Genomic DNA, 24,612 nt, shown 5'->3' with positions numbered 1-24,612 from the left:
TATTGCTGTTAGTACTGCTGACTGACTGTAGTGTCATGTACTGTAATCTGGTTGCATTTCTGGTGTCTGTGTGTCTGCAGGCTGTGGGCCTGCTGACAGTAGCAATGATGAGTATGACATGGTGGAAACACAGTGACCTTTTCATAGCCAAGGTACAGCTGTATATGTACATGTTTACCAGGTGTGTTTACATGCAACAGTGTGTGAGGGGCAATTGTGGCTGACAGTGTGGCCTTGCATACATACCCTTGACACAGCCACCTAGCCTTCATACATGTCACCTGGGTGTTCTGTAGAACTGCAGGCTCACACATATAGAGGCAGTTACTTGAGTACTGGCGCTAGGTCCCTCAGAAGCTTAGCCATTACTTTAATGGCAATGGATTTAGCTATCAGTACCTGTTGCCCCTGCCATTTCTGTCATATCCACTCGACTGTCATGCATTTGATGAGGTTATGCCTATACTGTATATGACAGGTTCGGCGTATGTATTCCTGACACAGGTCAGCCTGTGTTAGTCTAACCTGACAATCACCAACATGTGTATCTGATATCTCATATGCATGTCTGGCCTCTCATGCTGGTAGTGTACACAGTCACAGTCCTGTACATGGGGCAGCTGATGAAGGGCTGAGCAATGATATGAATAATAGTGCTAGATACATAACACAGATAGCACAGTGGTACTGTACTGTGGCAGTGTCTTCCACTACTATTGAAGTGGGAGACATGTTAGAGCCATCTGACACACACACATGCACACTGCTACATGAGGACATGCATTGAGACACACTTGCACATGGAGGTGACCTATCAATCTATTAATATACCATACACAGTGATACAACCATTGCACCACAGTGGCTTGGTGTTAGATGCTGTGTAACTGTGCTTATACAGTGGATGGCATTTGTATGGGCTGACACTAGGTTGGAAATGGGGGAGTTCACAAGGTGGAAGAGGCACACAAAATTGTATAGTCATCACATACACACACTGAAGACAGCCACAGGGGCTGTGCATACAGAAACACAAACACAGTTGCCAATAGACATATTAGTAACCCTACGTATCCACTTGTATGTACAATAGTGCTGCATATGACATGCTCCACATAGATTATATGCCTGGGACACAAAACACAACCTCTTACAACAGGCAATCTTGCAAATGCCTTCATGGATGGTGGGATAACCAACCAGACATAGCAATTGGTCTCATCTACTGTTCTTACAAACCTGCACAAGTGATAGAGTGACAGACTTTGTATCAGCATGATGTGTCAGTCAGGTACGATGTCTGATGGTGGCATGTGTGTTAGTAAGGTAACTGTGACATATTGGGCAATTATATCATAGGAATGCTTATTATCAGGGGACGCAGACCACATATAGTTTGTAAACATGTGGATATCCCATGCACATCTGTACAGATGACTGGTATGGGCTGTATAGTGTTACATGGTGGATGTGAGGCACATGCCCTTAACAGGGTCTTTAAAGTAATGTCATGGGTAGGGGGTCAACAAATCTTAAAATGGTATAACCTACACACACAACAGCCACAAGGGATATGCTTCACACACACACAGAGACACACACACACACACACACACATAACTATAGTTGTCGGTATTGAGATTAGAATCCCTACCTATCTAAATATTTCCACTATAGTATTACACAGTTATTGCACATGCCACAGAGCTTAGAGGGCTGAAAGCTGTATACAGGTACATCTAAGATGAATGACATCAGCAGGCCTTGTGCAATGGGACATGTAATGGGTGGTACATGCCTGAAAATGATATAAACCACACCTCCAAAAGGTTTGATTCTCAACTTAACACACACACACACACACACACACACACACACACACACACACACACACACACACACACACACACACACACTGATGATATGAGTCTCACACACAGTATCACAGTTGCCAGTATTGAGTTTAGAACTCCTATTTATCTAGTTATGTATACTACAGTGTTATGCAGTTATCAGATGTGCCAAGCAGCTTATAGGATTTAACAGTGCTGCAATTGGAAATGTACTGGGTTTGAAGAGCATAAAAATACATTACCCTACAAACATACACATGTACAAACACCTTCACACACAAACACATTTGGCACAACTGAGTCAGAACCACTGCCTATCTAGTTATCTGTACTATACTGTTACTTAGTTATTACATGCACCATGGAACTTATATGGCTGAGTGCTGTTCAAATGTACATCTAAGGGCATAGACATCAGCATGACTGCTAAAGTAGGGCATTAGGAAGTGTTGTGGGTGGGAAAGTCATCAAAATATGTCATCTTAGAAACATACACATTTACTAACTCTTGTACATACATTTATACACACACACACACACACACACACACACACACACACACACACACACACACACACACACACATATTTGCCAGACCTGAGAACAGTACCACTGCCCACTGCCTATCTAGTTATTTTATACTACAGTGTTACTCAGTTATTGCATGCACTACAGAACTTAAAGGGCTGATAAGTGCACATAGGTACTTCTAAGGTGAATGTCATCAGCAGGACTGCTAAAGTAGGGCACTGGGTGGGAAAGTCTTCAAAATACTTCCTCCTACAAACATACAGACTTACACACAGTTATATACACACACACACATTTGCCAAAACTGGGAATAGAAACCCTGCCTGTATAGTTAGTTGTACAATAGTGTTACACACTTATTGCACATGCTACAGAGCTTATAGGGCTGACAAGTGCCCAGAGGTGCTTCTAAGGTGAATGACATCAGCAGGACTGCTAAAGTTGAGCACTGGGATGTGTACTGGGTGAGAAAGTCCTCAAACTACTTCAGCCTACAAACATACACACCCTTGTACACACTTGTATACACGCACACACACACACACACACACACACACACACACACACACACACACACACACACACACACACACACACACACACACACACACACACACACACACACACACACACACACACACACACACACACACACACACACACACACACACACACACACACACACACACATTTGCCAGAACTGGGAATAGAAGCCCTGCCTAGCTAGTTATGTGTACTATAGTGTTATGCAGTTATTGCACATGTGACAGAGCTTATTGGGCTGAGAAATGCACCAAGGTACTTCTAAGGTGACTGACATCAGCAGGACTGCTAAAGTAGGGCACTGGGAAAGTGTTGTGGGTGAGAAAGTCCTCAAAATACATCATCCTATAAATATACATACACATGTACACACACATTTGCCAGAACTAGGAATGGAACCCCTGCCTATCTAGTTATTTGTATTATACTGTTGCATAGTTATTGCATGCACCATGGAGCTTATAAGGCTGGGGTTGTGCAAAGGGATTTCTAAGGGGAATGGCATCAGCAGGACTGCTAAAGTAGGGCACTGGGAAGAGTTGTGAGTGGGAAAGTCACCAAAATGCATCATCTTAAAAATATACACATTTATACACACACACACACACACACACACACACACACACACACACACACACACACACACACACACACACACACACACACACTTGCCAGAACTAGGAATGGCACCCCGTCTATCCAATTATTTGTACTATACTGTTATATAGTTATTGCACACGCCATGGAGCTTATAGGGCTAGGGCTGTGCAAAGGTACTTCTAAGGGGAATGACATCTGCAGGACTGCTAAAATCGGGCACTGAGAAGTGTACTTTGTGGGAATGGCCTAAAACTGTTTTACCTACAAACAAACACACACACACACACACACACACACATGCACATACACTCTCACACTTACATTTGCCAGGACTGAGTCTAAACCCCCTACCTATCTAGTTGTTTGTACTATAGTGTTACGCAGTTATTGCACACACTGCAGACCTTATAGGGCTGACAGGTGTCTAATGGTACTTCTAATGTGAATGACATTAGCAAATCTTGTGAAGTAGGGCAATGGGACGTGTACCGAGTGGGAACAGCCTCCTAATACTTAGACCTACACACACACACACACACACACACACACACACACACACACACACACACACACACACACACACACACACACACACACACACACACACACACGCAAACATATACAGGCAGGTGATGTGATATTATAACTCCCACCTCAGTTCTATTACACAATGGAGCTCACCTTCATGCTGGCACATGTGACTGGTTAAGACTGGTATGTCACTGTCCACAACAGGACATCACTCTATGCCATTCAGGGCATCCATGTGTGTGACTCACTCTGTGTGTGTCCCCCTGTCTCTCTCTCTCTCTATGTATATATATATATATATATATATATATATATATATATATATATATATATATATATATATATATCACTGTTTGTCTCTCTCTTCCCCACACCTGTGTGTGTATGTGTGTGTGTGTGTGTGTGTGTGTGTGTGTGTGTGTGTGTGTGTGTGTGTGTGTGTGTGTGTGTGTATATGATTGACATATTATATGTTGCCCATATATATGTCTGTGTAACAAACTCAACAGATGCAAATTTTTCACACATGAGCCACCTACAGCTAGCTGAGGTTAATCCTGCCTGATGGGTGTGTGTAGGGGCAGTTAAAGTTTACATAGCTGTCTGTATGCAAAGACATATATGCACAATACTATTGTATAGTCCAATGTGGGTTCCAACATGGCCTGTGATTCTCTAATTGTAGGAGCATGCCCAGTCTGACCTTCTATAGTGAAAGTGGGACTCCATTCCAGAGATAGGTGTACTCTGGTCCAGGGTTTTGTGTGCTACAGCCATCCTTCTCGAAAGTTAACAGGATTTTCCTAGAGCTACTGGGTTTGTTTTAGCAGACATTTTCTGACATATCTAAAGTCTGACTCTGCAATGTATTTTGTCATTACCTAGGGACAGACATCCACAGTTCATTACAGTGCTTTACCAGAAGAATAGATGATGTATGATGCACAGACCAATATTATGAGTCTGACTATATACATTCTTTCCCAAAAAGACCAGTTGAGTGGTGTGGCTAGAGCCGGTTGACTGATGAGGCTGTGTAAACAGTCCAGCAACTTGGTGATATACTGGCTGGGGATCTCCTGCTTGTGTGGTATTCTTCTTGCCTGAAAAGTTATATCCTGGTGTGGCCATACCTCTCAACTGTAATTATTTTGGCAGATTGTCCAGGTGTTTGTCTAGAAGTTTCATCCAGTCTACATAAATGTGTATTTTTATGGCAAGTTAGTTGCATATAATTGAAGACTGATGTTAAAAAATAATGACAGACATTAGTGTTTAAGACTTCATAACCTTCAGAAAATTCCTGGTAATGCAAAACCCCTTATATTACCAACTTTCTCAGTATGTAAGGGCAATATTTACAACACATGCCTGTCATTGTGCCTTTGTCCCCCTTTTATTTATGACCTTGTCCAGATGTTTTGCTGTTAGAGTTTGAGAGGCATGGATGTGGGTTCAGAGTGCATGTGCATTCTACTCTGCAGAAATTTCCATTATATGTGAAGTATAGTCCACATAGCACTGTGACTTCCAGGTATGTCTGTGACAGAACAGTACAGAGTAATGTGGTGAAACATTGACAGACAGTTGTGTATAGGTTGATAGGTTGCTATAATGTTAATAGGGTATTGTCCCTGAAGGGACACAGGTGGGATCATAGGACTGTATTTTGTGTTTCCCTTGCAGTTCTACATAACTAAGAGTATTGAGGCACTTGGCTTGCTGTTGACAGGGAATGTATTCGACAGATGGGGGAGTGTGTGTTACATGTATCTGTCACACCAACAAGCAGTAGTGATATCACAGCCCAGATTGATGCTGCTACTTTGGGTTGATGGAGTGGACCTTGAGTTCCAGATGTGCAACAGTCCCATAAAGGCAGGGTCTGGATTGCTTTGTATGCCAGACAGGGGTTACCTCAGTAGAGTCTGTATGGAACAGGGTAGAGGGACAGTGCTGTTACTCTATCTATATAGTGTAGGTGTTTGGTGTTTGGGCTAAGGCCTTAGTGTTTGCAAGACCCTGGTGCGTGGCATCTACATGGTCTATGGTGTGTAGGTTTGTGGAGTTCTCATGTGATTTTGCCTCTGAGGTGTCCATTGTTTGGGTTTTGTTTTGTTGTGGACCTTCACTTAAATGGGTGTGTGTTGTGTATTTGCAGGTGATGTTTACTGACTCCTTACACTGTAGGGCACCTATGTTACTGCACAATCTGTTCTGGTGTGCACACTCTCCCTTTGTCTGGCCAGTGGTTCCCCTTCCCCTTATGTGTGTCTCTTCGTCCTTCTGTATTCCAGTCACAGGCTTTGTCCACAATGGCTGCTGTTATGTATTTCTGATGTGGGCAGGTTACATGCTATAGCATCACACTCAGGGTTGAAGACTTCACACCTCTGAGTGTACATATTTAGCAGGCTGTCCATCATTGCACCACTCCATCTGCTGCGGTCCTTAGACAGTTTGTGTTGCTATATGTTATTATGAGGCTACGTGTCCCTAGTTGTCATACCATCACAGACTGACATCTGGACAGGGCCAAATATGACAGTAAGACAAAGGGCCACACATAGGGACAGGGTGTTAATACTGTCCTGCCAAACATAGACAGTTGGAAGACTGACTAGGTAATTGCTTGTTTGGTCTTATGGGTTTGACGTCTGCTTCCCCACTGTCTGCCATTGCTGTTGTGATATGACCCTTTCTTGCTTTGTAAATAGTTGGCAGGCAAATGCAATGTTAGGACAAACAGAACAGATATACAAGGCATACTTGTGCTCTTTCTGTGAGAATCTGTGTCATTCCAGGGGTATGGCTGTTGGCCAGTGATATGTTGTCAGTGCTGACACAGAAAGGTGTCAGCCTTTTATACACTGGCAGTACACTGAGCTTCAAGTACCTGTTGTCCTACTAACCATACCTCTCAACTTCTGAGAGCCAGACATCTGGACAAAGCAATAAGTGACTGGGGGATATAGACCTAAATGTAGGGACCATTTTAAGTATTGGCCTTACAAACCTAGAAAGGTGATTCAATAACAGGGGTTACATTAGCATGCATGTTTCTATAGGGTATGATGTCTGACACTACAATCTGTCATTATTTTCTGACCTTATTCTTACATGATTTGCCAATGAATTGCCAGACAACCAATATTTCATGTTATACAGACCACAATTATGATGCAAACCTCTGGACATTCTGCAATAGGGCTGTACAGTTGAGAGGTATGGTAGGTACTGTGCAGGTTACTCCAAGCTGTGTACTGGTTATATGTGTGGTCCCTTGTCCATGACCTGTACAGTACACTGCCTACACATGGTAAGATACAGGTAGTGTGATGTGTGTGTGGCATCCATTTTACTGTGTATGCAAGGTGGAGAGAGGTGCCAGTCCCTGGGTCCCTACAGTGTCAGTGTGTGTGCTATGAATTCCCTCTTTGCCAAGGCCAGGGCATACTGCACATGCCTCCATCTGTCTACAGAAGCTGGCTTAGGGGGTTCCTCCTCCGAGTCCCACTGTGCCTGTGGGGACCTTGGCAATGGTGGGGGGCTGTGTGGCCCTTCCCCATTCTATTCCTGCTGCAGCTGTTTCCACAGGATTATATTGTGTAGCATGGTTCATACTACGAACATGTCTGCACATGTGGCAGAAGAGTACTGCAGGGCTCCACCAAATATGTCAAGGCAGTGGAACCGTGACTTGAGCATCCCAAGCACATGCTCTATAATGATCCTGGTTTGTACGTGTGCCTCATTATGATGTTCTTGTGTGGGTGTGTGTGCATTTCTGATGGGAGTCATCATCCACTGCTCCAAAGCATAGCCAGCATCCCCCACCAGATGGCCATATGAGATGCCACCCCCCCCCGGCAAATCCCTGGTACAGCTGTCAGGAATGCCAGATGTGAGAGTCATGATAGCTTCCAGGGCTGCCAGCAGACGCATTAATGATAATGCCCTGGGCATTGCACATGACCTGGCAGTTGATGGAGTGAAAGCTCTTGTGGTTTATGTAGACCCTACCCTGTTCACTGGGTGGTGCTTTGATGTGGATGTGCAAGCAGTCTAGGGCACCCAGTACCTTTGGGTAGTCTGCTACATGGTGAAAGAGGTGCATATTGCTGGTCCTCTCCTCACAGGTGCTATGGAAGTAAATGTGCTCACCAGCATGTGATAGCATGGCATCCAGGAACTGGTCGAGTGCCCTGGATGCAGATGCCTGTGAGACTCCCATGATGTCCCAGTTGGTCTTTAGAAAGTACCTGTAGCTAATATTCTTAAGGCTACACATACCTTGGTATCCACTGGAATGGGTTCCGCTCTGTTGGCTCTGGGTCTAAGGTGAGGCCCGCACAGCTCAATGTGTTGCTGAAGTATGTCCCTGTCCACTCTTTAGCACTCTACTATCTCCAGATCATGTAACCCCTGGTAGGTTACCCTGTGTTTGAATACTCTTCTCCTCTTCCTCAGTCTTGGTGGTTGCCAGCATTATCCTCCTCATCACCCTCATCCTCTAGCACATGCTGATGTATCAAAGCGACTGCAGCTCCTAACATTTTGTGAGTTAAAATTCCCTAAGTGTGTACACCAATGGTACAGAGTTTGTGGGAAAAACAGACTGGAAGGTATTTGCATAGTTTACACTGTTGTGATGGAGATGCTGCCTGTATGATTGACTAACTATGATACATTCCACCTGCAAGCTATATTATTATTTGCACTTGATTACTTTTATTCTGCTATTTCCCATTTTTTTTTGTTTTCCCTTCCCATTTCCACCCCATTTAATCCCCGCAGCACGCCACGCAAACCCACTGCCCAAATGTAAAGACTTCTGCTATTTCTAGGGAAGGCTTGTTTTTTTAAGACCCAATGCACACCGTGCAAACTCGTTTAGCTAAAATAAACACTTTCAAGCAGAAATGGCCCTCCCCTGGATGCAAACATGCTCCCCATTTCATGGAATAAGTAAATACAGCCTCAGGCATACCCCCTTGCTTAGCTGTACTTAGCTAAGCTCAAATGGAAGCTGTGGAGCTCCAATGTGCTTACACCAAGCATGACACACTCCCTTTTCATGTCAGCTGCTTTTCTTGCTTACACCACTGCCTTATAGCCCCTACACGGTTAAGTGCAGCCAGACAATGGTCTCCCATTTTGTGATTCAGTAAAATTTGCTCATTTGCATACCCCACTACCTTAATCTCATGTTACACCACTACACCAGAGCTTTTACCCTTAGCAACCAGTATTACCTGTTATTATTTTGATTCTGCATGCTATGCACTATAATGGCAAAATGCAGATTTCACTTAAAATTGTCTTTTAACATTTTTTTATTTTCTGCACGATCTCATTTGCACACCACTGTGCTATGCTTAAATGGCTGAAATCAGCCAAAAAAATTTTGATTTTTAAATTTTGCAACTCTTTTCCATGCCAATGGTCATATTTTTGGCCATTGGCATACCTAATGATTATAATACATGCTTTACTTTGAGCTGTCATGCCCTCATTTTGATTTTTAAAGAAATGTACATGGTCAGTAACCGAATACATTTCTGCAAAGGACACTGTTCTGGCACAGATGCCTGTCTGCTCACTAAATCATTAATTCACCTCATTTGCATATTTTTCACCAGCAAATGAGGTAATTGGCATTATCCAGTGGTGTCTGTGCCAGAATAGTGCTGGCAGGATTGTGCACACCCTCAGCCTTGTTTACTGAATTGCTCAGCAGCCATATTACGTGCAGGAGCTGCTGCACTATTCTGGCATGGAAAAAAACCTTTATTGAATCCCGGGTATGGCTCTAGATGATCGTTACTGTTGAAGTGACACTGTGACCCCATGTGCAAAAATGAGAAGAGGTTGTGGATGGATGGGTGGTTAACATGAAGCATATTGATGCTTTAAAATTCTTTTTTTCTGAAGTGATTTAATCTTTGTTTTTTTCCCTATATTTATGTCTTCTAATGTTGACCATGTATTTGCTTTATGTGTGTTTGGAAATATTTATAATTGTATTACCATTATTGTCACTTTTGTAATATGTAGTGCTTTTAAAACCAGACCTTCCCTGAAAAGGGGTTTCTGTTGGGCTCAGTCTGCCATTCTAAGTTAATAAATAAATATTTATAGATAGATATACAAGTGGATTGAATAAGTCCTACATGAAAGTTTTTATTGTGTGTGTGTTGCACAGTGAAATTTAGATTCAGTAAGCACCATGTAGAAGTGCACACCCCTGCACAAACAAGGTAAACATCGTGGCTTGCTAAATTCAGCATAAGCAGCTGAATTGCATTGCATGCTAATCAGCAAGCTATAAAGCATCTGTGTAGACTTTGTGCTGGTTTTTCCTGCGAATTCCAAACGTTTGGATACAGCCACAGAAAGGAGTCTACATGGACAGAATGTTAGGGGCTTTTGCTGCTTTAATTCATTTTAATGTGCTACAGGCTGAAGCCAATGCTACTGTTGCTGCCAATCAGCCTAGGCCGAGATTGAGAACAGTTTTCAGACCCTGTTTAATTTTTCACAACCAACATGATGTGGAAATTGTAGAGTGCTACAGGGTGAACAGGGTCACTCTACCGGAACTCTGCGACCTCTGCCATCCTCAACTCAGAGATAGAGATAACTGAAGGGAACCCATCCCAATGGAGACTAAAGTATATGTAGCCCTTAGAATCTTATCTACAGATACCTTTCTGAGACCAACAGGGGACATGCTGGGGGTGGCACAAGCATCAGCATCTAGGATCCTCCACCAGTTCCTGAATGCTATGCTCCAACATGCTAGTGACCACATATATTTCCCTGTAGTTCTGAGGAGGGGGCCAGAAATATACAGGAGGTCTACCATGTAGCACACTACTCTGAAGTACTGGGTGCCATAAATTGCACACATACAGAAATGAAAGCACCACCCGGGGAACAGAGTAGGCTCTGCTTAAACAGAAAAGGCTACCACTCTATCAACTTAACAAGTTGTGTGTATTGCCAAGGGAATAATCTTAAATGTGCGTGCTGGCAACCCTGGTACTTACCAAGACTCACATATCTGGCACACCTCCCAATTGTACCACATGTTTGCTCAGGGAATATCCCACATGGTCATTTACTAGAGGATGCACGCTACTCACTGGATCCATGGCTGATAACACCCATCAGAAATGCACACACATCAATGCAAAAATGACATAATGAGGCAAATGCTCAAACCAGAAATATCATAGAGTATATGTTTTGGCTGCTGAAGTCACATTTCCGGTGGCTTGATACATCTGGGGGTGCCCTACTGTACAGCCCACAGACATGTACAGAAATATTTGAAGTATGTGCCATGCTACGCAGCATAATCCTAAGGAAACAGCTTTAGCAGGATCAGCAAGGAGAAGTGGCACACATCCCATCATGGTCACCATAGCCACAGACAGATGAGGAGTCATGGGGGGAAACCACTAACTGCTGTGTGTGTAGACAGATATAGAAGTGCTATGTATGCCCTTACATTGGCTAAGAGACAACACATAGCACACTCACTCATCACCTAGGGCCTAAAACCTTCCTCCTACTCACATACATATAATAACATTGATGCCAGACAACTCACATAGCCTTTACCTCCCCATGTATTGGCTGTGTACTCCTGAGTCAGCCCTGAACTAAAACTTTGGCAACTGTTGCATTTACAAGGTAAGTCTTGAACCTGGAGTGTATTGTGTAATAATGCAAATGAGTAGCATATCCATGTATTTCATTACTTGGTCGAGTAAGCAAGTAAAAGGCGGGAGATTTTGTACAGAAAGTACCTTAACATGTGACAGCAGATGCTTATTTATGTATGTGTCCATTACTAAGTAGTAGGCCTCAGGCATCAACGATTCCCACAGTCATACCTCTCAAAAGTACTGATAATCACTGCATGCCATCAGTTTAACACCATACATTTGTACTGGAAAATCATAAGAGAAGTTAAAAAGTAATGACACATTGCAGTTTCTGACTTCATAACTCTCACAAGATCATTGATTATAAAACTGGGACATTTTGATGCTATCAACTGTCTAACTTTGCAAGGCCAATATATGTGAAAGATACAATTAACAGTTCAACATCACAACTGTAGATATACTAAGCTTTAAATTAGCTATGCGCCCTGAACATCAGACACAAAGCTTATGTATCCCTGAATCCAAAAGTTAAAAAACAGGGATATGGCATTGTTATCATCACTTGCACAGGGTGATGTGTGGGTGGGTGGGGGGGGGGGTGAGGAAGCTAGGCTGACACAAAAGTTTGATGAGTGTGTGTGAGCAAGAAAGAAAAGCAGGCAGACAGTTGGATACACCAACAAATGGCCAGTGTGACAAAATGAGTAACTATTTTGTGTGTGTCTGTAGGGGTCCTCCATGTGAAATTGGTGTGTGAGTGTCTGCATGAACAAAGCCAGGCACTGTGCTGGCTGTACATATGGGTATGGCAAACAGGTGTGAGCTGTGCATGGTAAGTGGCAGTTCATTGTTATCATCCCTGACCATGAAAACTGTCTCTGCCAGGAGTTGTACTGGCAATTCCATGTCCACAATCAGATGCAGTGCTGCTACACGAACATGGCTAATGTCTGCTGGATAAACTTCCTTTATGGGGAAGCCAAGGACCAAGACCCCATGGCCTGCCATGTTTGGGTGTGGACAGCACACTCACTGATGGAGCAGTGGAAATACTGCTTCTATTGGATTGTGATTGGGCATGGCCAAATTGTCTGACAGCAGATGATGTGGCTGACCTATGCCCATGTGGATGCCGTTCCCCTCCCAGCAGGTGTTCTATCACAGACACCACTTGTTCCAATGTGTCAGTCATCCAATCCATTGAATCAGTAGTCACGCACGTCAGACTGTGCCACATCTACAACCTTGAGCATTTGTCTGGAGCACCTATGGAATTGTATCTATGCCTCCATGGCAGTCCTTAACATATGTTGAGTGGCACAGGAAGAGACACCTGCACCAGGAAGAAGATGGACAGATGCCTCCTCTGAGCACCACTGTCAACCCTCCTGCATGGCACCTTGCCCACAATTTGGCTATAGACTCAGCAGGCACTGAAGCTGCAGTAGCTACACTTCCCTGATCAATGGCCTTGCCCACCACCTGTCCAATATCTGTGGCCTCACTGGAATGAGTAGGCATAGACTTACTGGCTGTGTCAGATGGAATTGCATGATATGGCTGTATGTCAACCTCAATGTCAGACTCAACCTCTAGTCACTTCCACCTGTGTCTCAGTTTAGCCACCACCATCATCTGAGTTTGCTGATACACTAACATCAGGTGGCAGAGGGCCGACATTCTCACTGTCATGATCATCTGTAATAATAAACAACAAACGCATGAATACACTAATACCTACACTACTACACTGCAATATATGCTAACAAAGTAAGTGTTGCCACAATTGCAGACAGTACAGCAATACACACAACAGGCCTGACATCAACAGTACACACTAAAATATTTCTTTAAATTGCTCAGCAGTACTGATACAAAAATGTTTGGCTTGCCTTCTTCAGAAGAGATTCTCCTCTGTAATCCAGAGGGTCCTGGAAGCAGCAATAGCATCACAATTAACAATAAGACAGGGGGTAATTCTATCACCCCTTTATATGTCCAATAATTATACTTTCAACAGGAACATGACTGACAACTCCAACCTAAGTTAATACGTGTAGCAATCTTCAACTCCCCCCTCCAAAACAGAGATGTGAACCAAAAGTAAATTATTGATTTCAGCTGTTTTACTATATAACAATATCCAACTGTTTAGATACCAACGTCTACCTGGAAGCTCCCCCTGGGAAGTGCTTGCTGTCTCTAAAACTGTTGCTCCAACATCCAGCACATGCTGTACTGCATTGTCCTGGGAGCTGTCTGGATCCATGATATTGATTAAGAACTCTTCATTGGGTGTTAGTGGTGGTTCCCTAGTAGGCCCTCCTCTGGTAACCATCTGGTCATGGCCCACTGCAGCTGCTCTCCTCTGTGCAGATGTGATCATGTCAGTGACCTCGTGGCACACCTGCTCATATACCCTGCCATGGCCACCCATGGCATTCACATCAGCTACTATCTGGTGCCATATTTGTAGCCTATGTGCCATATCTCTCTATTCCCTTTCCAGCAGAAAAGCACCATGTTGTGTAAAGGCAATGACATGGTCACCTGGCTCTCAGCATTGGTGAAGGTGGGTCAACTAGGACTGACATGCCTGTGTGGCATAATCCTAGCCATCCTAAAAAAGACACAGAAGGACACACATGACACATAAGTATTACATAACTACAAAATAACTGTTTATAGAAGAAACAGAAAAGGTAGCCACTCAGTATTATGGAAAAACATAAAACAGCCTAGAAATGTGAAATATGAACAACAGGTAGGATGCAAAACAAGGAGAGTAACAAGAACAACATCTCCTTGTTCGTGCCATAACATTAACTCACCTTTGCCCCCCCCCCTAAAAAAAAGAACAGGAAAAATGACATTTTGCTAACAAACCATCTTTGAACTGCTAAAAGTACTATCAAAAGAACTGTTCCTGAAACATTTGTACATATTTACCACGCAGCATTCCATTTTCATTTATTGGCAATCATATATACCTCTGAAATGGCGTGGCAAACATGCCCCATGCCATCAGTACACTTCCAACTAATGCATGCAGATAAAAGTGTAAAAGCCTTTGCTTAAATACATTCCAGCATATGCAGTATGTAGCTGAACAAATGGAAGCATATCTTCTGAAGTTCACTACTCCTCTGTATAGATATATCCTGAAGAAATAGCATTATGTGCAGTCTTCCCAACATAAACATGTTTCTTCACCATCAGGTTGCCCAGCTACATGGCTGCCTTTTTATATGGTGCATATTCAGGGATGTTAGCACAGTGGAGATGCAAATGAGGTGTGAACTCATTTGAATTGCTGAATTCCCAAAAATTAGATCCATGTAGGAGATGTGAACATAATGCAGGCACAGCCTTAGTGTTTGGTTTTAATGGATTACAACTGTGAATGATTAGTGGTTGAGAGAAGGAAAACACCACACCACTACAGGCTACCTTACTTCCACTGGGTGTGTCAGGTTAGATCTGCAAAGTGTTGGATGAAAGGTTGGAAATGTAAGTAAACAACACACAAGTCACAGATTGTTTTCCTTAATATCCAACTTGCCCTTCATTTCTTGGCAACTACATTTCCACTTAATATCCTCATGCATTTTAAGGCCAATAATATAGAATGGCTTACACACTGCATGCCTCAGCTTACTGTCCAGATAAATGAAGAATGGCTAACAAACACAGAAATGCAAGTCAGAGCTGTATATTTGCAAGCAATAATCATGACAGGTTGTGTAATCACTAGGTGCACTACATCCAAAACTAATACATATACAAATAACACTTGTATGGTTTGACATCAGTGTAGATGCTATTGCAGTTGGTTGTGTGTATATTAATTTAAGTTCTGTGCAGCAAAACTGTTTGTATGGCAAAGAGGGATCAGCCACCTATCCTGTGTTCTGAAGGTGCATTGGTGTGAGAGTTCAAATCCAGACTGCTTTAGAAATATCTCATGTGTACTAACATTTTCTGGTGTGTATGTCATAGATTGTTTTTCCTCATTTCAACTACATCTCCCATTCCTTTCTTTTTCTATTTTTTTTTGTTTTTATTGGCCAGTGTTTGCACAATGTGCTGCTTAGCACAAACACGGGAGATAAAGAAAAATTAATGTCAGGTCTGGCTATGCTTATCTGGTTTGCACAAAGTGCAGCAGTGCACAAACTGGACAACTGACCAACTCAGGAAAGAGACTGGATCCAGACAGTCAAAAATAGAACCAGATGCATTTAATTAATATAATTGGGCATCGTGCAAGCATGCTAAGTAACATTCAGTTGTGGTTAACAGCGAGACTTTAAGAATGATAAGTGAAATAGGGAATATCATGTAACTTGTCCTGTGGCAGCAGGTGTAAGGGTAAAGCTGGAGTGCAGATGGTCCTGGGTTCTAGTACAGGGCATGCAACCTTTGTTTTACTCTTGTGACATTGCAGTTTATAGCAATGGACTGCAACATAGACAATTGTTTTCTTGACCTTCTTGTAGCAACAGGTGTATGTGTAAGACTATTATACATGTGGTCCTAGGTTTGAATACAGCATATTCCATACATCATAGTCAATCTCACTTATAACATTTGACATACTGCAACTGATTACACATATGAGGGCTGACACACTAGTATTGTGTCAGTTATTTCTGTATATATCTATGTATTATCACATTTGTTATCAGATGTATGACTGCGGGTATACTGTGTACTATATTCCTGTAAGTATATTTCTGCTATCTGGACTGGCACTGCCTTCATATTTGCCTAACACATATACACAACTGCCTGTACATCCAATGACCTTGAAATTGCAATTGCAATTATGTAATGTCTCACTGTTTTGCACTGTTGCGCTCCACTTACCATCATGCACGCCCAGTGCTCTGAGGTGTGCACTGCCTAGCCCCATATTTGTGTGATGGTAAATGGAGCACAACAGTTTCATCCAGTGTATGCACTCCCAATAAATGTGATAACTTTTCTTGGTAGGAAACCATCACTGTCCATTGCTCTTGATCCATAGTAGACATGGCAGGTGTTTGTGGAGGTGTCAGGTTTAGGGCACAGAGTTGGAGTGTCCAAGAGTCCAAGTTTTTTATTATGAGTTAAGAGTCTCAGTGCCAGGCTTTTGCAGAGGGACTATTTTGGCTCCCAGTATAAGTAAGAAGCTTGAGATAGTTTAGTCCGGGCTGTATCCAGTGTCACCAGTATCCCGCACACTGGTGACCAATCTAAGTATCATTTCAATGACTTACGGTAGAGGAAGAGAGATACCCTAGATGCTTGTATAGAGGACTTTAGGACTGCAGATATCCTACACCTGTGTAAGTACAAACTACTTATTAATTTTATTTTACATTTGTTTACCGGGAAAGTCTCACTGGGCCAAAAAAGGGTATTTTTCAGAGGAAGTCTGGGGAAATACACTCCATACAATGAAGGTTAAAAAAAGGCAATTTAAAAGCATAACAAATTTAAAGTTAAAAACACAATTTAAAATGACAAACAATTTAAAGTTACATGTGAAATTGAGGAGAAGTAACAAAAGAGGTTTTACAACTGAGTTGTTCTAATCCAGGAGAATTTACATTCTATTTAAAATACAGCCTATGTATATAATTAAGCAGCAGTTCAAGGTGTAGATTGTTAAGATGTTATAGTACTAAAATGGAATGACAGTACAGTAGAGAGTCCTAAACGACAGAAAGTACTTATAAGACTTAAAAAGCTGAATACAGGAAAGACTGGTATTCATAATGGTATTCTGTTCTGTTTTTTCCACAACTGCCAGGGACTGGGAGGTCATTGACTGAACCCATGGGGCTAGATTGGCGAGGATGAGGGAAGAATTTGGTATGTATGCAGCAGAAGAGTAGTGTTATTGTACCATTAAAAGTAAAAGATAGCTTGATTGGTATTCTACAGAGTTGTATCAAATTGAGCATGCATATCTCAACTGTAAAAGCAAGAATGAATCCATTAGTCTGTAGCACAAACCAAGAGTAGAATATTAGACTTTAGTCTGAGGTTGTGGGTTCATATACCATACTTTCCAACATTACAATGCTGTTAATTCTTCCATTATTTTTAAATTAAATTAAAACCTCTGTACCAGTGGCACAAATGCACTGCTGTAAACTGTAACCTGTGTAACTGGAACATGCGTATGTGCAATATATGTACATGTCAAGGAGTACTTGCTGGAATCTGTTGTATAGTGTGCATCTGTTAGGAGCTATAATATTAAAAGTAAAAGTTATTGTTAGGAGGTAGTAGTCTTAAAAGTAAATGTTAAGATAATACAGTCAAATAATTGTATTTATGCATTGTATGTCACATATGCAGGTACTAATCTTGTGCCTTTTTTCTCTCACCCCAACCCTTACCTTTCTTTTTTATTTTATTTTATTTTGTTTTATTTTATTTTTATTTTAATTTATTTTTTTTATTTTATTAGATATTGTCAAAATGTGGCCATGTCATCCATGTGTATTACATCACTAAATGCTCCACAGCACAATACAGTAGGCCTGCCCCACAGGATCTGCCTGCCACCCCCCCTCCACCAGCACCATTGTCCAGCATTTCTCAGAGCCAACCTGGAAGCACTGCCTCTGCTGCCCCTGCACTGCCTGTACCCTCAAGTAGTCTTGCCCCAGAGGCTGGTCCAGTGGTTTCCTCCAGGAGCAGTGGCAGAGGTGGTGATTTTATCACCCGCACCAAGCTGCCAGGGATGGTGTGTAGGGTTGTGTACTACACTGTTGGTGCATGCCTACACTGGCTGGAAAGGCTGCTCTTCCTCAATTTATGTAGCACCAGTAGGAGGAATAGGAGATGTCAAGCACTCCAGCCAGAGGCAGAGTGAGGTGACAATGATTGAATTCCAGTGGGTGAGGAGCTGATTCTCATTGTCACCCAGCTTGAAGACCATGAGTTTGGGATGTGCCAATCCTCACCACAGTCATGGTGTCCCCCAAACTTTTGTTTCCATCACCATCCCTGTCTCTTGTCTTGTTTGTCTTGTCTGTCTGCAATTGCTTCCTCGCCTACCCAATTTATCTTACCCAGACTTTCCTACATCCCTTGCCCAACATTCCTGTCTCTCTCCAAAAAAATAAAAAAAAAAATAAAAAATGGCAACTTGTCCCAAAAAAAAAAAAAAAAATTGTCCCATACATATCTCTCCATTTCACACATATGTCCTCTTGATACACTTGATTTCAGTCCAATTGGCTATACAACATAATTGTGTTGTGGTCAACCCTCTCTCTGGAGGTGACAGTCCAAATTTAGTTAGTGTTTTCCACATATGTTCACTTTATACTGTTAAAGAAATGGGCAGCTACAGTTCTTTACTATCTCCCTCCTGTACATTCCTGCCCTGCTTTCCCTTTGTTCTTCCTCCTGCTTGTACCCCATTTCACCACTGTCCTAGCTACCCATTTTACCTATTTAAGCCATTTTTGCATGACGGTGCACATCACGCACCAATGTGCAGTAATGGAGAATGAAGGAAACATATTTACATGTATTTAAAATATTAGATATGGCAGCAATGTATTTACAAGTATTAGATACACCGGCATTCAAACCCAGTACCACTTGGTCCCAACGAGGAATGTATCACTGCATTAACACATGTTGCCACAGAGTCAGTTAAGCAGCAGGTGTATTTCTTAGACTCAATACTAACTGTCAGGCTTTAACAATGTGGCTCGCATTTGTGCAGTGCTTACCTGCACATGAACATGTGTATCTCATATGCATATGCACTTTGCTAACTGTTGCACAAACCTGCAGCTCGCTATGCTATTGAAATGTACATATTAGACTACATTACTGCTGTTTACTCTCCTTTCCATCTGTATGACATGAAATTACATGTGTAAACATTACAAACTGAGAGCCCTCTCTAAAATATGTCACATATTTACAATACATCCATCTGTTGTCACCACCCAGAAGCACTGCAACCCTGATGTCTCAGTACTCTTTCCACACATATATCAACCACAGTACAAAATGTAATATCAAATGTCGTGTGCTGTGCAATGCAATTCAATCTGTTAACATGCAAAGCTGTAACTATTGACCCATATGCCTAAAACACTTATCTGCAAGGTTATAGAAGAAATAAGCATGGACCATATCCACAGAGATATCAGTGACCTTCAACACACCTGACCCTACCCATTTTGTTTTTGTCAAGTATAGAGCTTGCTTAATAAACATTGTAGACTTCTTGGATACTGACCCCACAGACCTGAATGAGGGATAACAGGACATACCATCTATGTTGACTTATCCAAGGCCTTCAACATTATCCCCCATTCATGTGTCATAGTGAAGATCTCCCATGTAGGAATTAAGCCATACAGTAGAACAGGGATAGGCAACTGTCTCACTGACATAACACACACACTCTCAAAGTTGGGGACTGCACCTCCATCAGTAGTCAGTTACCATTACAATACCACAAGGATCTGTGCTGAGCCCTCAACTATTTGCAAACTACTTCCCTGAAGTTTAGACAGTGGAAAATGGCCTGTGGTTTACTATGTTTGAAGATGACTGATAACTGGATGCACTAATATAGAATCCCCAATGATGGCAACATATTATGGAAGGAACTACTACACACAAATTATTAGTGCCAAACTCACAGACTGAATTTTAAAGAATACAAGGTCTATGACCTGACTCAAGAGTTCTTTCAAAGTGGAAAACCTGTTGACATTGAAAGTCAAAACAGCTTGGGTATGTTCACGCATGATCTTGTTCGAAAGTGTATCGAGGCAGATAGGGATGACTGGAAATCATCAAAAAGCTGATGCTAGCCATGCTTTAACAATACTTGAGTGTTGAAAGCTGTAAAAGCAGCTACCGCAGCATGGATGATGTGTCTCCTAGTGAGTTTGGAGAGTGGTCTGAAATCACAGGTGCCCATCATGTGATGAAGATTGTAGAAATCCTGGCTCAGGACATTCCAGAATCCATCATTCAGCTCAGAAAGCCTGTCAGGTGTATTCCCTGGAATTAGTCAGTCTCCAAGAAGATTGAAACAGTTGCTGACTACAACAGTGATCATCCAAATCAAAAAGGCTACCCAGTCTTTATAGTGTGTGAAGATTGTGAGTTCATTCCTGCAGATCATGTTATTGTAACAGTGTGTCTTGGTGTCTTGACGAAGTTCCAAGAAAACATGTTCCACCCTCATCACCCTGAAGACAAGGTGACTGACATCCAGAAACTTGGGGTAAATACCACAGATAAAATCTTTCTGGAATTTGAGGAGCTGTTTTGGAGTCCAGAATGCAACAGTATTTGATTTGTTTGGGAAGATGAGTCTGAAAGCAGAAGTCTGTCTTATCCATAGAAGCTGTGGTTTAAAAACATCAGTTACTTTGTTGTGCTGTATCCAAATGAGCATTATGGTTATGTGCTAAGTGGTTGGATTTGTGGAGAGGAAGCACTTATCATGGAAAAATATGATGATGAATCCATTGCAGAAGCATGCATTGGACTTCTCCATAAATTTACAGGTTTGTGGTCTTTAGCTGTTATATGTTTTGTTTGTGCTTTTCAGAATGATAAAGAATGATGGTTAAAGATGTTAGAATACTCCAGATGCAGTTAACCATTGACAAGGCCCCTATAAAAATCATAGCTAGCTACCAGCCCCAAAATCTGACTCAAGAAACTCAATCCACCTATCTGGACCTCTTCGGCTCTATCAAATTCAACTCTTTACTCTGATGCTTAGTGACTTTAACTATCCAAACATAGATTGGAAGAACTACTCATGCCAGAACACAAATGCCCAAAGATTCTTTAATTTTGTCAGTGCAAATGCCTTGGAACAGCTAGTCAATACCCCACAAGAGGTGATAATATCTTGGACTTTGTATTAACCAACATGAGTAATCACTGCAGCATCCCTGCAGTATCATCCTCCCTGGTAATATCAGACCATAAAGTGGTCACTTTTGAAGTCACTATCTCCCCCCGACCCCCCCCCCCAGCTAGTGTCAAACAAAAAAACTTCTCCAAAGCTGATTACAGCCTCCTGATGGATAGTATAAACAGCTTCAAAGCCCCCCCTCTCAAGGAAATGGCACCAGTATCCAAAACTACACCAAAGCACTACACACGCATTTATATAGATGCATGGAATCAGGAACTCCCAACAGAACTAAATCATCCGCCGCAAGGAATATTAAACCTGTCTGGTAGACATCTGCAATAAATAAACTCTACAACAAAAGGAAAAAAGTCCTGTCCAGGAATAAGAAGGAGCAGGTGCCCAATTGGAAGCAATCTTTCCTTAGCCTGAACAACCATATAAGAGCACTAGTGAAATCTGCAAAAGCAAGCTTTGAGTCCAAATTGGCCACATCTACTAGAGACAATCATTAGGCCTTCTTCACATATGCCTGCAATCTCAAAGGAAGCACCCAGATCTATTCAGAACTGGTGGTCAAGGACACCACATATGCAAATGCTATAGATATAGAAAACTTGCTGGCTGACAGACTCAGCAAAAAATTTACCCCCTGTCCCCCCATCAATAAATCAGGACATCCCCAGTACCTGCCTCCTTCTCCTTATATCTAGGGAAGAGGTCATTACTGCTCTCTCAATGGCAAAAATTACAGTCTCCATGGGACCTGATAACATTCCAGGTTGCATCCTACATGAACTTAGGTAGGAACTTGCACCATTAAGCACCCCATCAGTAAATCTGGACATCCCCAGTACCTGCCTCCTTTCCCTTATATCTAGGGAAGAGGTCATTACTGCTCTCTATATGGCATAAATTACAGTCTCCATGGGACCTAATAACATCCCAGGTTGCATCCTACATGAACTTAGGTAGGAACTTGCACCATTAAGCACCCTATTCAACCAAAGCCTGAGTACCGGCTTCATCTCAGCTGAATGGAGGACAGCCACTGTCATCCCTTTGCACAAAGGTGGAGCGTCCACCGGTTTGGGAAATTATAGACCAATTAGCCTAACTAGCCTAATCTGCAAGGCCATGGAAGAGATTATCATGGACCTCATTAACAAGGACATTTGCAACCTCCAAACACTCGATCCCACACAGTTTGGCTTCATTAAGGGAAGGTCTTGTCTATTAAATTTGGTCAACTTCTTTGATACAGTCACCAAAGCCATGGAGGAGGGGAAGATGGTGCAAACAGCCTACCTTGACCTGTGCAAAGCCTTCGGCACTATTCCCCACTCGGGCATAATAGATAAATTCTCTCAACGAGGCATAAATTCATATGTTACCAGATGGGTAGCTAAGTGTCTCACTGATAGAACCCACCAATTCAAAACAGGTGAAGCCACCTCAAACAGTAGACCTGCAATGAGCAGCATACCCCAAGGTTTGGTCTTGGGGTCTCTGTTTTTGGGATATACGTTTCTGAGGTGCAGGCCAAAACCAGTGGGCTATGGCTGACCAAGTTTGTAGATGACTGCAAGATGGGTGCTATCATCAAATCCCCTAGTGATGTGGACATCCTCCAAGAGAGTCTCAGCCAACCAAATGACTGGTGGCAGAAACATGGCCTCAAACTGAATATCAAAAAATGCATCATCATCCCCTTTGAGGAGAGTGACATCCCCAGAAATTATCATATTTATAATGTCCTAAGCACACAGTCATTAGTGATGGATTTGGGCACCCAGGTTGGTAGCAACCTGACTTTTGACCATCATGTTGCTTCCACTGTAAGGGAAGTTTTCTACATGGGCCACCTTATAACTAAGGGTGTCTCATCCAGGGATAAGACGGCGGTCATAACATCCCTGTATTCTTCCCTTATAAGGCCCATTATTGAGTACAATGCCCGATTTGGCATGTACCTCACAAAGCACATGCAGCAGCTGGAGACACCACAGAGGTTCTTCACCAGGAGAATCCAGGGCCTCAAAAATCAAACATACATAGGCTAAAAACCCTATTCCTCTACTCAGTTTCATACAGACTCCTCAGAGGTGACCTCTGTCTGGCATGCAAGGTGATCATGGTCCCCACCTTGATGGGACTGATGCATATCTGCAAGTTAAGCTCCACTCAAGTAACTCGCATGAGTATCCTCAACCTGGTCTGTGACATCAGTAGAACTTGTTGGCAGGACAGATTTGTCTCCCAGAGACTCCCCCATCTGTGGAATAAACTCCCTCTCCACATCAAGCAGAGTACCTCTTTACCACTTTTTAGGTCCAACCTGGATAACTGAATGCAAAACAGGAAATACATCCCTGGGATTCTACCCATCTCCTTGCTGGATAGGAGCATCAGGTGCTGACTTTTCTAAACATAGGCTAAACTCTTGGCTAAGCTTACAAGGGCCTCAGGGCCAATAGCCTAGTAGCTTCCTATGATCCTATGATCATACAATGGCTCATTGTCCCTTTTGGAAATGAAGTACCCCTGCTAAATATGATATACATAGCACCCCTCTAAGTTCAAACACAGTGCTTTGAGACTTGGAACACATGTTGATCACAATCTATACTTTCATCATTATGTGTCCATAGTGTTGACACACACATTCTGCATTGTGCACATCATACATATGGATATCACATCAAAGACCAGAGTGGTAATCACTCTGCTGTACTCTATCCTTATCAGATCACTAATTGACTACAATGCTCACTTCTGTCTGTACCTCACCAGACACCTGCAGCAATTGGAGAAAACACATAGGTTTGTGACTGGGAGAATTCAGGGCATGTAAATATGACATACATGGAAAAACCTGAAAGACCTGTCAGTATACTCAGTATCATGCAGGCTGCTGACAAATGACCTATGCCTGCCCTACAGAGCAGTCTCAGATCCTGCCCTATTG

The 24,612-nt window shown here is 42.4% G+C and overlaps 1 pseudogene; it reads left to right on the top strand.

Annotated features, from left to right (window-relative positions):
- Window positions 1-21,344, top strand: part of LOC122815168 — a 196,541-nt pseudogene extending 175,197 nt beyond the window's left edge.
- The last annotated feature ends 3,268 nt before the right edge of the window (window positions 21,345-24,612 follow it).

Source organism: Protopterus annectens, chromosome 1.part1, assembly GCF_019279795.1.
Source record: "Protopterus annectens isolate FY-2018-M chromosome 1.part1, PAN1.0, whole genome shotgun sequence".
Classification (NCBI taxonomy): domain Eukaryota; kingdom Metazoa; phylum Chordata; order Ceratodontiformes; family Protopteridae; genus Protopterus; species Protopterus annectens.
The sequence above is the reverse complement of the archived record's forward strand: the minus strand, read 5'-3'. Positions and strand labels throughout refer to the sequence as shown.